Here is a 14,705-nt window from a genome sequence, read left to right on the forward strand (position 1 = left end):
AATTTTTGGGGGGGATTCTTTTTTCTTTCTTTTTTTCTGGATCCTTCTCCAGATCACTCCCTCTACCCAGAGTTGTCCCTCAGGGATCTATCCTGGCTCCTCTTCTCTTCTCCTTCTGTACCATTTCACTTGGTTGTTGGGGGTGTAAGCTCAGTCTTCACGTGGACAGTCTCAGGAAGGTAAAAGTGAGGACCTCTAAACCTCAGAGTTCTCACGAGGCCCCCCAGGGAACAGCTGGGGACTGAGGCATGAAACACGGGCTATCTCGTGCATTTCCACCTCTTCTCAGTGGGAAACTTGCTGGGGAGAGCATCCCACCCTAGAGATTGGCCCGTGGTCTGAGCACACCTGTTATTGATTAGCTAGAGGCTGAGAGCACTCACGGTATTCACGTGCAAACTATGCGGCAGGAGAGCTTAAGTAGGGACAGGAAAGCCTGAAGGCGCTCTTCGTGCTGAGGGGCCCTTGGAGGGAAGAGGGTCCCCTCTTCTGCTCCCATCCTCTTGCTGTATGATCCTTGCCCCTTGGGAGGAGGAGGATTCCTCTCTTCTGAGGAAGAATTCACCCTGCATATGGATATGTAACTAAGACCCTGAATAAAGCCTAACCCTTGTTTGACTCTGGAAAGTCTCTTCTCTCAACACGGTTATCCGGCTGATCACCGAAGACCCGCGGAAGGCTCGGGTAGCTCATCGGCCTCTAGGCCGAACACTTTGTGATCTCATCATCTCCCATGAATTTCACTATCATCTCTATGCTGATGATTCTCAAATTTACTCATCCTGTCCCAACCTCTTTGCTGTTCTCTAATCTCCTATCTCCAACTGTTTTTCAGATATACTAAACTAGATGTCCAAACGACACCACAAACTAAATATGTTCAAAATAGAACTCAGTAGCTTTCCCCCTAAATCTTCCCCCTTTGTTATCTTTCTTAATACTGCAGAGGATGACACCTTCCTCTCAGTCTTTCAGGGCTCACAACTTAGAAGTCATCCTGGACCCACTATTTCTCACCCCTTATATCCAATGTGTTGCTAAGGTCTATAGATTTCATTTTTGTAAACACCTTTCAAATACCCACTCTTTACTCCTCTGACACTGCCACCACTTTGACAAACACCCTTGTCTTTTCCTGCTTGTACTATTGCAAGAGCCTACTGATGAGTGGGCTTGCCTTAAGTTTTTCCCCTCTCCAATTCATCTTCCATTCAACCACAAAAGGGATTTTCTTAAAGCTCAGTTATACTCAATAGACTCTAGTGGTTGCTTATCATGTCCAGAATCAATACAAAATATTCTGTTTGGAATTTAAAGCCATTCAAAATCTATTCCCTTTCCTCTCCCACCTTTCCAGCCTTCTTACATCCTCCTCCTCCTCACATTGTCTTCCATCTAGTAACAGTGGTCTCCTTGCCCTTCCACAAATAAGACATTCCATCTCTCAGCTTGGAGAATTTCCTCTGTGTCCCATGCCTGGAATGCTTTCTCTCCTCATCTTTGCCTAATGGGCTTTTCTGGCTTCCTCTAAGTCCCTGCTAAAATCTCTTCTACAGGAAACCTTTCCCAACCCCTCTTAATTCTAGTGCCTTCGGGAATCTTTTAATTATTTCCTATTTATCCTGTATGCAGCTTGTTTCTACATGCATACACACATATATGTATATATATACACACACACATACACATATATTTGTTTGTCTCTCCCGTTAGACTGTGAAGTCCTTGAGGGTAGGGACTATCTTTTACCTCTTTTTTATCTCCTCAATGCTTAGCACTGTGCATAGGACATAATAGGAACATAATAAACGTTATGTTTATGATTTTGGGGGAACGATTTATGTTTCTTACTTTGAAAATGTATCTCCCCATAATCCATGATTATCTCTTTTGGACTGAGAATTAATCACCACTATAACTTTTCAATTATTCCTTGCATATGTTATACGACAAAATTTTCAGATTTTAGGTGGGAGTAGGTGATAAGTTGGGAACAGCAACCTTGCCTTCTTCACTAGAGAAATCCCTATTAGCAGATTGCCTTATTATTATTACTATGTTCTTGTGGATGATAGGTCTAGGGAGCATGTATAAGTATTGAACTGATATAGGCCCTAGCTGGGAAGTTTGATCCAGCGTCCTTTTGTGAGTATCAGAGATAGTATGTACACCTGGAGGAAACGGCAGTAGTTTGAGAGAGAAACGTATGCTGGAGATTGGCTGAGTAGGAAGTTGAAACCTCCAGGGAAGAAGCAGGTGCCAGGACTGGTGTGGAGAGGTGGGAGGGAGAAACATCAGATGGTTTGTGAGTGGCAATTCACGCACAGAGGCCGGGGTGAATTTAGAACCCCAAAGAAATTTATCAGAGCCAGGTAAATATTGCCAAGACCAAACTGAAACTGCCACATAAATTTCAGGTGTGAAGGAGAAGAGGATTCTTTGGAGGCGGTTTCCGTAGTGTAGTGGTTATCACGTTCGCCTCACACGCGAAAGGTCCCCGGTTCGAAACCGGGCGGAAACACGGCTTTTCTGGTTTTCTTTTTGCCAGGCCACATTGACACAGTTCTCGGAAATCAATTGTCAGGAACAGCGGAACAAACGATACAGGAATGTCATGAATCACCTGTCTGGCAATTAGTTCATACTGTTCTGCGTAATTCTTAGGCGTGCGTTGCTGTATTTTCCTCGAGTTCAGGAACTTTCAGGAACTTTCAGGACACACACACCGGGGTTTTCGAGGTGTAGTAGAGGGAGCAGTGCATGTGCATCCTCTCCAGGGAGATGTGTCCTGGGGCTGTGGAAAGGCCAACAGGTAGGTAGGTGTTTATGCTTAATAGTCCTCTCCTGTCAGACCTCATAGTAGAGGGATGCACCGCCCCTTTCAGACTCAGTGACTCAGGAACGAAAACCCCAGAAGAGGACCATTCCATTCTGGATTAGGTGTTTTGGTTCCCTGGCGGTGCACAGAAGGCTTAAAAAAAATACACTTCTGGTGTGAATTTCTCGCTTCCTCCTGATGCTTGGCCCTGCTGAGGTTATTGGTAGTAGCTCCAGGCCAAAATTCCCTATTTCAACTCCAGTGCGGCTACTGGAAGCTGCAGAAAAAAAGAGGAGGCAGTGGTTTTTATGGAAATTACGGTGGAAGGAGCGATTTGGTCACAGGCAAGGAAATCTTGTAACACACTGGATAGGAAGGAGTGAAAGAAGGGAAAGAAGGAAGGAAGCTGCGTTGTCCAAATGGAACTGTCAGCTGTCTGGGTAGGCACTTATTTGTTGAGCTGAGTGACTGAGACAGTCTGATCCGGAGAAAATAAGGTAAAAACCAAACACTCATCCATCGTAGGACTCGAACTCACGACCCTGACATTGAGAGTCTTGTGTTCTAACAACTGTGCTAGCCAGAGAAAAGGCCAATTGCTGCTTTCCTCTAGTGCACCAGAAGAAACCATGGTGTTAAGGCTCTAGAACGTGAAACAACCATTTTCGTTTTCTCTCTTTCGCACCAGATTTTCACTTACTTTCGGCCCTGTGCGACAAGAAGGCTGGGTAGGGAAAGGTTAAGAGAGAAGAGGCAAAGAATATTGAGGGGTAGAGAGACCGGGAAAAAACAGGCCTCCACCTCTCAGTCCATTTCAGACACTATGTTTTGTGCCCGAAAAACAGCACTTCGAACTTTTTTTTTCTTTTCATTTTAACTCTGGTCTGTTGCACTGCGCCAGATAATCTTCTTTCACAACCCTCTTCCTTTTACTTATTTTGTTTCTGGAGCTGCCAAAGCTCCCTATCGCATCCTCACCTTTCAATACCAGTTATTAGTGATCTTTCCCTCCTCAGGTTCCCTTGGGTTTACAGATTGAATCTCCACCCCCTTAATGGAGAATCCCAGTAGCATAAAAACTCTTCAGGGACAGAGAATTTTCTTTTCTTTCTTGTAGAAAAAAAGCGAAAATCTATCTGTGATGCTTTGCACATGAGACATGGAAGGATTGTATAGTAATTTGATTGACTGTCATCTTAAGTGAGACTGAATTCTAGGAATCTGTAATGAATGTAGTGTCGTATTATACCAAATGAGCTACAGAGGGAACAGTGCTGAAGAAACAAAGTAAATGCCACCTTGACGGAAACAATGCTAGATGTCATGTTCTTCATGTTGATTCATATAGGAACATAGAAGGTATCTTAGAGGCCAGCAAGTCTCATTACTTTACAGAGAGAAGGGATGGAAAGGAGCTGGGGTAGCTCAGCTGAACTGTCAGTTGTCCGGACGGGCACTTAATAAAACTTTGTTGAGTAACTGATATCCATAAGGTCCAAAGAAAATAGGGTAAACCAACAAAAGAATCGCCCAACGTGGGGCTCGAACCCACGACCCTGAGATTAAGAGTCTCATGCTCTACCGACTGAGCTAGCCGGGCGGGAAGGCGTAGGTAAGAGCCCTAGTTGCATGGAAGAAATAAAAGCGTCAACCTGAAGGAAAATTAATACTGGATGCTAGGAAACTGAGGCTCTGGAAATGATTTGCCCAAAGTCACAAAGGGAGTAATCATCAAAGTCAGGATGTGAAGTTATGACCACTGTTTTTAAACCCAGCTTCTATTTTGATAAAAATGCAAACAATTTAATTGAAACTGCACTCAGAGATAAAGAAAGTGGCTCACATGGGCACTATTTTTCTTGTTTGTTTGTTTTTTCTCTTTGGCTATTGACCCTTGGTGGTTGAAAAGGTAAGTAAGAGAGACTGGCCACATTAAACCATGACCGAAATCCAGAAAAACTGGCACATAGATAAAATGATTATGGTAAAAATGATACTTAAATGGTTCCAGAGAGAACTAGGACCATTGGCTTTCAAATTCTGGGGGTTAGCCATTGAAACATGGGACAATTTTAAGAAATATTACCTTTCACTACTTTTCATTGCCATTTGGAGTATTTACAGTTCACATTAATTTATAGTTCTGTTTTTTTCAAGCAACTCTATTCTATTCAATAAGAAATGACAAGGTTTGCAGTTAAGCAGACAATTGATGATACTTGCATGGATGCTCCCCTTCTCTCTCCTTTCCATCTTTCCTTTGTTTTCTCAGTCAAGTGTCTATCGGCTTCTCAACAGTGAAGTCCTGTCTCTATCCCTCCTCTCCCCTCAAAACAGAATCATCTTAGTCTCAGGAAACTGACTGTGCTCTGTTGGTAGAGGAAAATGTCCACTTTTTGAAGAGGATATGGGGTGAGAAATGAAATAAACAGAGTGGGGAACTGGCAAATGTCCTGGAATTCAAGACAAGATGCCTTCTTCCAATTCCTTTTCAACTGTACCTTCCCAAATGCACTTTCTCCATTCCTCACTCACTCTGGCTTCTCTCCCCTTTGTCCTCCACCCCATCTCTGGGAAAGGCAGGACCTGAGTCCCAAAGGATGCAACTGAGAAAGGCTTCTACTAAATCTGATGATTCTCTGAGAAGGCCCTAGGTGGGGAAGGAAGCAGGCCATCATAAGGGAAAGAAGAAATGCTACCTGAGGTCAATGGCAAAGACCTTGGGGGGATTTTGACAGGGTTTTTGTTTTGTGTGTGTTTCGTTTTGTTAAATCTTCCGCATCCCCAAAAAACAGGTGTGCAAGCAAAGGGAAAATACGTTAGGGGACATTGGATGGGGGTAACAGTTGCCAAAGAGCTGATATCTTCAGGTTGTAAACAGTAGGCTCTGTGTGACAGGCATGTGTGTTGCAAGATGTGTGGTTTTGAGCATCATGACCAAGCTAGGTAAGTGCTCTGTCATTGTTTTTCCCAGTCTTATTTAGGATTTCTTTCCTTCCCTTGCGCTATGATCCCAATATTTCTAAGAACTCTTTCGGAACCAGGAGACTCACAGAACCAAATGTTTTGGCGTGACCATGAGGAAACTTCTCTTGTAGCTGAGGACTACTCTAGAATAGATTGCAGTTCTGGGAAAATGGAGGGACTAAATAAGGCTAGTCTGATTTTTCAGTCCACTAAAAATATTATGACCACTGTGCTACAAAACCTAAGTACTAAAAAGCAGCAGAGATGGAAACCTTAGTCTTCAATATGAAAATTGCTGTTCTGTAGAAACAGGATGTACTTGGAGCAGATTAATGAATATTTCTCTATCATATTATGCATATACATATGAAATGGACTGACCGAGACAAGCACAGGCAAGAGTCAATTGAGAATTTGGGAGTGTCTTTATTAGCTGGCGGCTGTCCTCAGAGGAGGCAGCCTCGAACAAAGAGTGTGTGTGCCTTTTAAGCATCTTAGCACTTCCCGGTACAGCCTTGCGGTTCCAATAGCACACATTTTTCACAGAACAGTTTTGACAGGGGTTCCTAGGCAAGAGGGCACAACAGAGAGTGAGCCCAAGCAGCCTCCAGGCAAAGGGGTACAATAGAGAGGGGGGCCCAAGCAGCTGCCAGGCAAAGGGGTACAACAGAGAGTGGCTGCTAGGCAAAGGGACACAACAGAAAGTGGCTACTAGGCCCAAGCCTGCCTAGAAACTCAACAGACATTTCCCAACCCGGGGCTCGGGGCGGGGGGGGGGGGGGAAATAATGTCCACTTTACTCCCCCCTTTTCATGTAACTAATTTAAACAAGGGACTCATCAGAGTCCAAAGGGGTAAAACTGGCTTGACGTGTGAATGATGTATCCACGCCTTGCGTCCTGCGACCTTAACCCCTGATGAATTTGACACGATCACTTGAAAAGGCCTGGTCCACCGAGGTTCAAGCAAGGATCCCTGGGGTAGTTTTCTCGTGAGGACCCAATAGCCTGGTGATACTGTAGATGCAGCCGGGTCTCCTAGGCCTCAGGTAGTTGTTGCTTAATATAAAGATTTGAGAGCACTCTGGACCTTGCGCAGAGCCTGTAAGGACTTAAGGAGGGCAACATTAGAAAGGTCGGGAAGCCAACACCCAGAATCAACAACTCAAGGCACAACCAGGGGGCTACTCAGAACATGATTTTGAAGGGGGCCAGAGAGAGAGCCATGAGATTGGGGGGGTACGCCTAGGCTGAAGCAGGACAAAAGAAAGGAGACTCACCCAGGTCCCGCTAGTTTAAGCTTAGCAATATGCTCCTTCAGGGTCCTATTCATCCTTTCTACCTGGCCTGAACTCTGGGACCCAAGTACATGTACCTGGCCACATATTTTACAGAAAAAATTGAGGTCATTCACCATGAGCTCCCTCTTCTCTCCTCTTCATCATCTCATATGCCCCATGTTCTTCCCCTTGGTTTGGACCAGATCGACAGTTGACTGGCCCTGGGCCCTGCTGTGTGTAACTCCTGCTCTTGCTTCTCTGTCCCTGGCCCACACCTGTCCTTGAAACAAGTGCTAGCCCCTTTCTTTTAGGGCAAATGCTCCTCTACTTGTCTACCTCTCTCCCTTTCTTATATGGGGTGTAGGTGGGGGAATTTGCATTCTATAAAAATGACTTTACATTGGTTGGTTGGTTGCTGTCCTTCATTCTTGAAGAGGACTAAAATGACACCACCATGCTAAAGTCAAGTTTCAGTGTATCTGACTGTGGCTGCTCAGACCAGTATGGACTCAAAATGCTCTACCGCAGATCGGGCACAAATAGTGCATGTGAACATTTAGGGTGGATACTCTAAATTTGTGCATCCTAATATCCTCTGAGTTGTTTCAGTTCTGCTTTGTTCATTGAGCATAAGACCTTCTCTGATATGGGCACACTATGGTGATCAGTGCTGTGCCAGTGTCTGCCATGTCACACAATCAATTCCAAAGTCGTTGAGAGTGTCCTTGTATCACTTCTTCTGGCCCCCATGTGATTGCTAGCCCATCAGAGTTTTGCTCTCTGAAGCAGAGTTTGAATGCTTGGCAGTTTGGGTCAAATAAAGACCTCAGTGTTTGGTACCTTATCCTGCCAGGTGATCTTCAGAATCTTCCTGAATGGTATGTTTACATAAAGCAAGAACTGTCTTTATACTTCCCTACACTGCCACCTGCCTCTTGGAAAGTGAAATTCCTCTACATCCTACCCAAAGAAGCAGAACCCGAGACTTCTACAAATTTGATGGTATAGATCTCTGCCCTTTTTGAAATATTGAAGATATGATTACCCTGGCAGGGAAGAGGGTGATGAGGGAATTGACTGGGTTCAGAGGAGTAATATCCTGTCCCTACAGCTCTGGTTAATCTCTTCTTACTGTGGTCCATCTTTGCAGCACAAACAACCCAGCCTTGCCTCTGAGTACCCCAATTTAGCAAAGGACCAACTTTCCTAACAGGTATACCAAGAAAGAGAAAGCAATTCAACCATGTAGGTACATATGAACTTGCTAAGTGTGCTTGCTCCTCACTGTTTTCTACTTAATTTTATTGCCTTCCATCTGAGTTTATTTCCAGTTCCCCTGCATGTCTCCTATTTGTACAAAGTTGTTTACATGTTATCTCCAATAGACAATGAATTAAAAAGCAGTTTTTGTCCTGCATTATTTCAAATTTATCCTGTCTCTTGCCTATATGTATATAATTGTTTGCATGTTGTCTCCCTTTTTAGACTGTGAACATCTTGAGATCAGGGACTGAAGGGCAGAGTCAGGATGTTGGAGTAAAGGAAGCGACTCACCTGAGGTCTCCCAATTTCCCCTCCAAATGATTTAAAGAATGAATTCTGGAGCAGTAAAATTAATAAATATATGGGGTGAAACAATTTTTCAGCCCAAAGGTATGATTTTCTGGGGTGAGGATAGAATGTAGTCCAGCACAGGTTTCGCCAGACAAGGGCATACTCCAGCAAGCCAGCAGCAGGCCTTAGGGATGACTGAATCAGGAGGGGAGACTGAATCATCAGTGGTGGCATCCCAAGCTCTCAGCCTACAGATGGAAAGGCTGTTAGACAGTTGGTCAGAAGGAGATTACAGGGAACTCTGCTGACATGGCTCCAGGTCACAGTCCCAGGGTGAGCAAAAGGAGGAATACTAGCATACTAGAGCATACAGCCACAGAGGTATGGGAGCCCTGGTCACAGTTGTAGGTAGAGAAGAGTGCTTGTGGTCATTCACAGATAAGAGCACAGGCCAGGAGAGGAGTGACCACATCTTTCCTTAGATTATAACACCTTGGAAGAAGTGAAAACTTACAGATCCCCAGAACTAGCTCTGAAAGCAGCAGTACAAAAACAAACAAACAAACAAACAACCTGAAACTTTAACATAAAGTTAACAGTCAAGAAATAGGCTGAGAAAATGAGCAAACCATTCTAGTATCTTTGCCAAGAAAATCCCAAATGGAACCACAAAGAGTCTGAAATGACTCCACAGGAGGGCTTGGAATTTGATATTCTGGACAGCAAAGAAGTTAGGACTTAAAACCAAGAATCTCCTACCCAGCAAAACTGAGTATAAAAATGGATATTTAATGACATAGAGGACTTTCAAGCATTTCTGATGAAAAGACTAGAGCTGAATAGAAAATATGACTTTAAAATATGAGACTCAAGAGGGACATAAAAAGGTTAACAGGAAAGAGAAAACATAAGGAATTCAATAAGGTTAAACTGTTCACATTCTTATATAGGAAGAGGATACTTATAACTCCTCAGAACTTTATCACTACTAGTGTAGTTAGAAGGAGTATATATAGAGAGAGGGCACAAATGTGAGTTGACTATGATGGGATGATATAAAAAATAAAATTAAGGGGTGAAAAAGAGGGATGACTATGATGGCATGATAATTAGAAAATAAAATTGAGTGAGAAAGAGGGATCCACTGGGAGAAGGGGGGAGTGGTAAATAGGTGAGAAAGAGCTTTTTTTTACAATAGAATTGGCTCAATGAAGGAATAATATCCACATTCAGTTGTGTATGGAAGTATATTTTACCCTCAGGGAAGTAGGAGGGAAAAGGGATGAGAGAAGCAAAAGTGAAGTGATAGAAGGGAGGGAGGATTGGGGGATGTGACAGTCAGAAGCAGAAACCACTTTTGAAGACGTACTGAGTGAAGAGAAAGAGAGAGAAAGAGAGAGAGAGAGAGAGAAAGAGAGAGAGAGAGAGAGAGAGAGAGAGAGAGAGAGAGAGAGAGAGAGAGAGAGAGAGAGAGAAAATAGTAATCATAAATGTGGAAATACCTTTACAGCAAGTTTCTCTGATAAAGACTTCATTTCTCAAATATACAGAATACTGAGTCAAATTAATAAAAATATGTCATTCCCCAAGTAATAAATGGTCAAAAAAATGAATAGGTAGTATTTAAATGAAATCAAAGCTATTCATATTCATATAAAAAAATGCTCTAAATCACTACTGATTAGAGAGAAAACAACCCTGAGGTACCACTTCACACCTATCAGAGTGTTTAATATGATAGAAAAGGAAAAAGACAAATGTTGGAGATGTGGGTAAATTGAGACACTGAAGCACCATTAATGAAGTTGTAAACTGATCAAACCATTCTAGAGACCAATCTGGAACTATGTCCATGGGTTATAAACCTGTGCATATCCTTTGACCCAATAATACCACAACTAGGTCTGTATCCCATAGAAATTTAAAAATATACAAAAATACTTGTAGTACCATTTTTTTAGGATGGCAAAGAAGTGGAAATTGATGGGGATGTTCCTCATTTGGGGAATGGCTGAATAAGTTGTGGTATATAATTGTGATGGAATACTATTGTGCTATAAGAAATGAAGTACATGATGTTTTCAGAAAAACCTGGAAAGACTTATATGAACTAATGCAAAGTCAAGTGAGCAGGACTAGGAGAAGAGTATACACAGTAACAGCAGGGTTGTATGAGGTTTAGCTGTGAATGACAGCTATTCTCAGTAATACTATGAACCAAGACAATTACAAAGGTCTTATGGTGAAAAATGCTACCCACCTCCAGAGAAAGAACTGATGGAGTCTGAATGCAAATCAAAACAAGCTTTTTTTTTGTAACTTTCTTCATTTTTCCTGGTAGTGGTATTGCTGGGTCAAAGGTTAAAAGCAATTTAATAAGTCTTGTGGCATAATTCCAGATTGCTCTCAAAATGGTTGGATCAGTTGGATCATTTTCACCAGAAATAAATTAGTGTCTCAATTTTCCACATTCCCTCCAATATTTGTTGCTTTACTCTTGAATCTGATAGGTGTAAAATGATATCTCAAGGTTGTTTTAATTAGCATTCTCTAATCAATAATGGTTTAGTATATTTTTTCATATGACTGTAAATAGTTTTGATTTCTTCATTGGAAAGCTGTCTGTTTATAGCCTTTGATCATTTTTGACTATTTTTTGACTCCTTTTCTTGGTTTTATTTTTTGTCTGTGTTTTGTTTTACAACATGACTAATATGAAAACGTTTTGTATGACTGCACATGTATAACTTTATATCCAATTCTTTACCTTCTTAGTGATGGGGGGATGGGAGGAAGGGAGTGAGAGAATTTGGAACTCCAAAATGAATATTAAAAATTGTTTTTACATGCAATTAGGAAAAATTATTAAAATTAGAGAGCAGAGGCTGTTTTTCTTTTTAACCTTTCTTTGTATCACCAGCGCTTAGTAGAGGGGCTGGTGCATAAAAGTGACTTAATGATTGTTATTCTTGGTGCTCAAGGAGGACCAAAATGACATCACTATGTTGGGGTCAAGGTACAGTGAGTCTGATTGTGGCCAATCAGACCAATATGAGCTGGGAAGGCTCTACCACAGTGGGAACACAAATAGTCCATATGCACATTTGGAGTGGAAACATCTCTAAATTTGCTCATCTCATATTTATTTTTAGCTTCTGCAATTCTGCTTTGTTCATAGAGCATAGCACCTTCTTTGATGTGGACACCCCCTGCTGGGCAGTCCTGTGTCTTCCATGTCTCACAATCAATTCCAAAGTTCTTTGGAAAGACTTTGAGTGTGTTCTTGTATTGTTTCTTCTGACCTCCATGTGAGCACTTGCCTTGTGTGAGTTCTCTGTAAAATTGTTGTGTTTGTCCTTCACTTTTGAAGAAGACCATGACATCAGACAAATGATGACATGACTTGCACTTGACTTTGTTTTGAGTGAGGGAGAGCTGTGCAGGTCACCAGCCTCACTTTCTCCTCCTGACCCATCTGGATCCAGTGACCAGATATTCATCAGGGCGACTGGAGATGGCCCAGGGTGCAATGAGGGACTTTTCAGGTACTCACTTAGAGGGAGGTAACACCTACTGAGTGAATAGGTCTCTTTAAGAAGTAGTCAGGGAATGACCCTGTTAATGAGCAAAAGAAAAAAATAACAAAATCAAATTGGGAGGGAAAGAGAAACTGTTACTATTGATAATCACTCTAAGGCAGCCATTAAGTGGAGCTTGGTCAGGGACCTCTTGTCCAAACTATGGGTTTCAGAGTGCACTGGCTTTAAGGTTTTGGAATGACAAGAAAGGAAGGAAGGAAGGAAGGAACGAAGGAAGGAAGGAAAGAAAGAAGGGCATTTAGCCAGTAAATCCCAAAAGCAGGGGAGAGGGAGACAGAAGGGAGAGGATGAGCTGGTTTACCCAGCTAGCTGGGTCTCTACTCAGGCAGATCTCTCTGCAAAGTAGTTGTTAGGGAAAACGTAGGTTTGGCATTTGAACGAAGTGGCCAGCCCACTGGAGTCATGCTCTCTGCAGTAGAGTTTGAATGTTTGGCAGTTCAGCTCCAGAAGGACCTCTGTGTCCTTTACATACTGTCATTACACACTGATTTATTGATCAGTTTACTGATTTTTTTTTCCTGTTTTTGTCTTTAAAAACGACTATCTGGCTCTCTCAGAGGGGTTGGGCAAGGGATGGGGTATGGGTGTGGGAGGGGGGAAACATGGTGGCATAAAAAACAAAAGACACCAATAAAAATTTATTGGGAAAAAAAGTTGTTAAGATAACTTTGAAAACTTATTCTTATCTAGTGAGTTACCTATTCTTCCCAGAAAGGTGTCATCTGCAAAGCTGATAAAGCATGCCATCTATTTCCTTTATCCAAATCACTGACCAAAATGTTAATAAGCACGGGGCCATCTACAGATACCTGAGGTCTCCCCTGGAGACCTTCCAAGTCAAAATGAAACAATTAGTGACTACTTTTTGGAATCAGCTATTCAACCAATTTTGAATCCATCTAGTTTTGGAGTTTTAAACTATTATTATTATTATTATTATTATTATTATTAATCTAGCACTCTACTGGTTCCTCTTAGAATAATGTTTTCAAAGATATAAAATAAAATATATAGAATTGCAAAAGAAACTATATTGAAATGCAATTATCATAATGGTTTTCCTATCCAAGTTTACAGACTTCCTGAAGTCTATCCACAGATGCAGGTTAAGAACCCCTAATTTAGTGACACCATCATCAAACCCTCCTCTCTACACCTTCTCCACAAGATTAGAAGGAGAAACTTTATTAAACGTTTCATGAAAATGTAGTTAAACTTTCTATACGTTTCCCTTGATTTATCATTTTAGAAACCTTGTCAAAAAGTGAACTAATGTTATCCTCATATTACTAGACAGCTAGATGGCACTTAACCTGAAATTGAGAACACCTGAGTTTAAATTCAGCCTCAGACACTTAATAATTTACTAGTTCATCTCCAAAACCTGCTTTTCTTTTCTGCATATCTCGCTACTGATGTGCAGCAGTAATGACAATACCAAGCCATTAACAAATTCTTGCTAACTGAAATTAAACAAGAAATCTCCTTTCTTCTGAGTCATTCATTCTATGAATAAAGGACCTGCTTCATGAGTGAGGTTGAAGTGGGGCCCTGTGCAAAGTAGCAATAACTTAGCCTCAGGAAATGAACAAATGAAGGACTATCTGGGTGGTACAGCCTTTTCTGTCTCTGTCCTTCTCTTTTCCCCACTACTCTCTATCTATACTCAAGGTCACTTAAAAAATAAACCATAGGACTCAAAGTAGGATCAGATCTGAAAGATCATCTAGCCTAGTGGTATTGAATGCAAACAGCAATAGGGGCCACTGAACCATATATGAGGATCCCTGTGGGCTGCACACCTCAGTTTTAGAATGTGATGTTATCTGTATTTTATTGTATTTTTATATATTTTGTTAAATATTTCCCAATTTATATTTTAGGTTGATTTGAACTACACTTGGGACTTGAGAGAAATTATTATTAATAATCAATGATTTGGGGAGATTCAATTTTCCTCCTTTTTCTCTTATCCTTATTTCAAGACTTCAGTCTCTTCTTCTCTATCCAGAACCATGCAGGTGGAGAAGCCATTGTGCTCTACTCAGGTTTGGAAGAAGATAAATTTTTTGAATAGATTGTTCAAGGGGTGGTGGTGTGTAATTTAGGAGTAAATGACATAATCAAAGTTCAGGTCTAACATCTCATTGTAATATTCATTCTCTCATTGTTAACCTATCAGAATTGATTGCCACCCTTGGGAGCATCCCTCTTTCAATGGACATATAAGCTATGAACCTGACATTATGATTATCTTTGGTCATTCTTTTATTAAAATTCTGGCATTATTGATAAAATTATGTCTCAAACCTTTTTTTCACCCAATTTATTAATTTATTTATTTCTAGTTTCCAACATTCAGTTTCATAAGTTTTAAATTTTCTCCCCCTTCATTCCCCCTTTCTTCTTAAGACAGCAAGCAATCTGGTATGGGCTGTACACATACATTTCTATTAAACACATTTTCATATTAGTCATACTGCATGGA

At 41.5% G+C, this 14,705-nt stretch overlaps 2 non-coding genes across 2 annotated transcripts; one reads left to right on the forward strand and one right to left on the reverse strand.

The window, feature by feature from the left end:
• Positions 1–2,448: 2,448 nt before the first annotated feature.
• Positions 2,449–2,521, forward strand: TRNAV-CAC (transfer RNA valine (anticodon CAC)). Its single transcript has one exon. It is a non-coding gene; the product is annotated as a tRNA-Val (tRNA).
• Positions 2,522–4,345: 1,824 nt separating this feature from the next.
• Positions 4,346–4,418, reverse strand: TRNAK-CUU (transfer RNA lysine (anticodon CUU)). Its single transcript has one exon. It is a non-coding gene; the product is annotated as a tRNA-Lys (tRNA).
• Positions 4,419–14,705: the final 10,287 nt, after the last annotated feature.

Source organism: Notamacropus eugenii, chromosome 2 (genome assembly GCF_028372415.1).
Source record: "Notamacropus eugenii isolate mMacEug1 chromosome 2, mMacEug1.pri_v2, whole genome shotgun sequence".
Lineage (NCBI taxonomy): Eukaryota > Metazoa > Chordata > Mammalia > Diprotodontia > Macropodidae > Notamacropus > Notamacropus eugenii.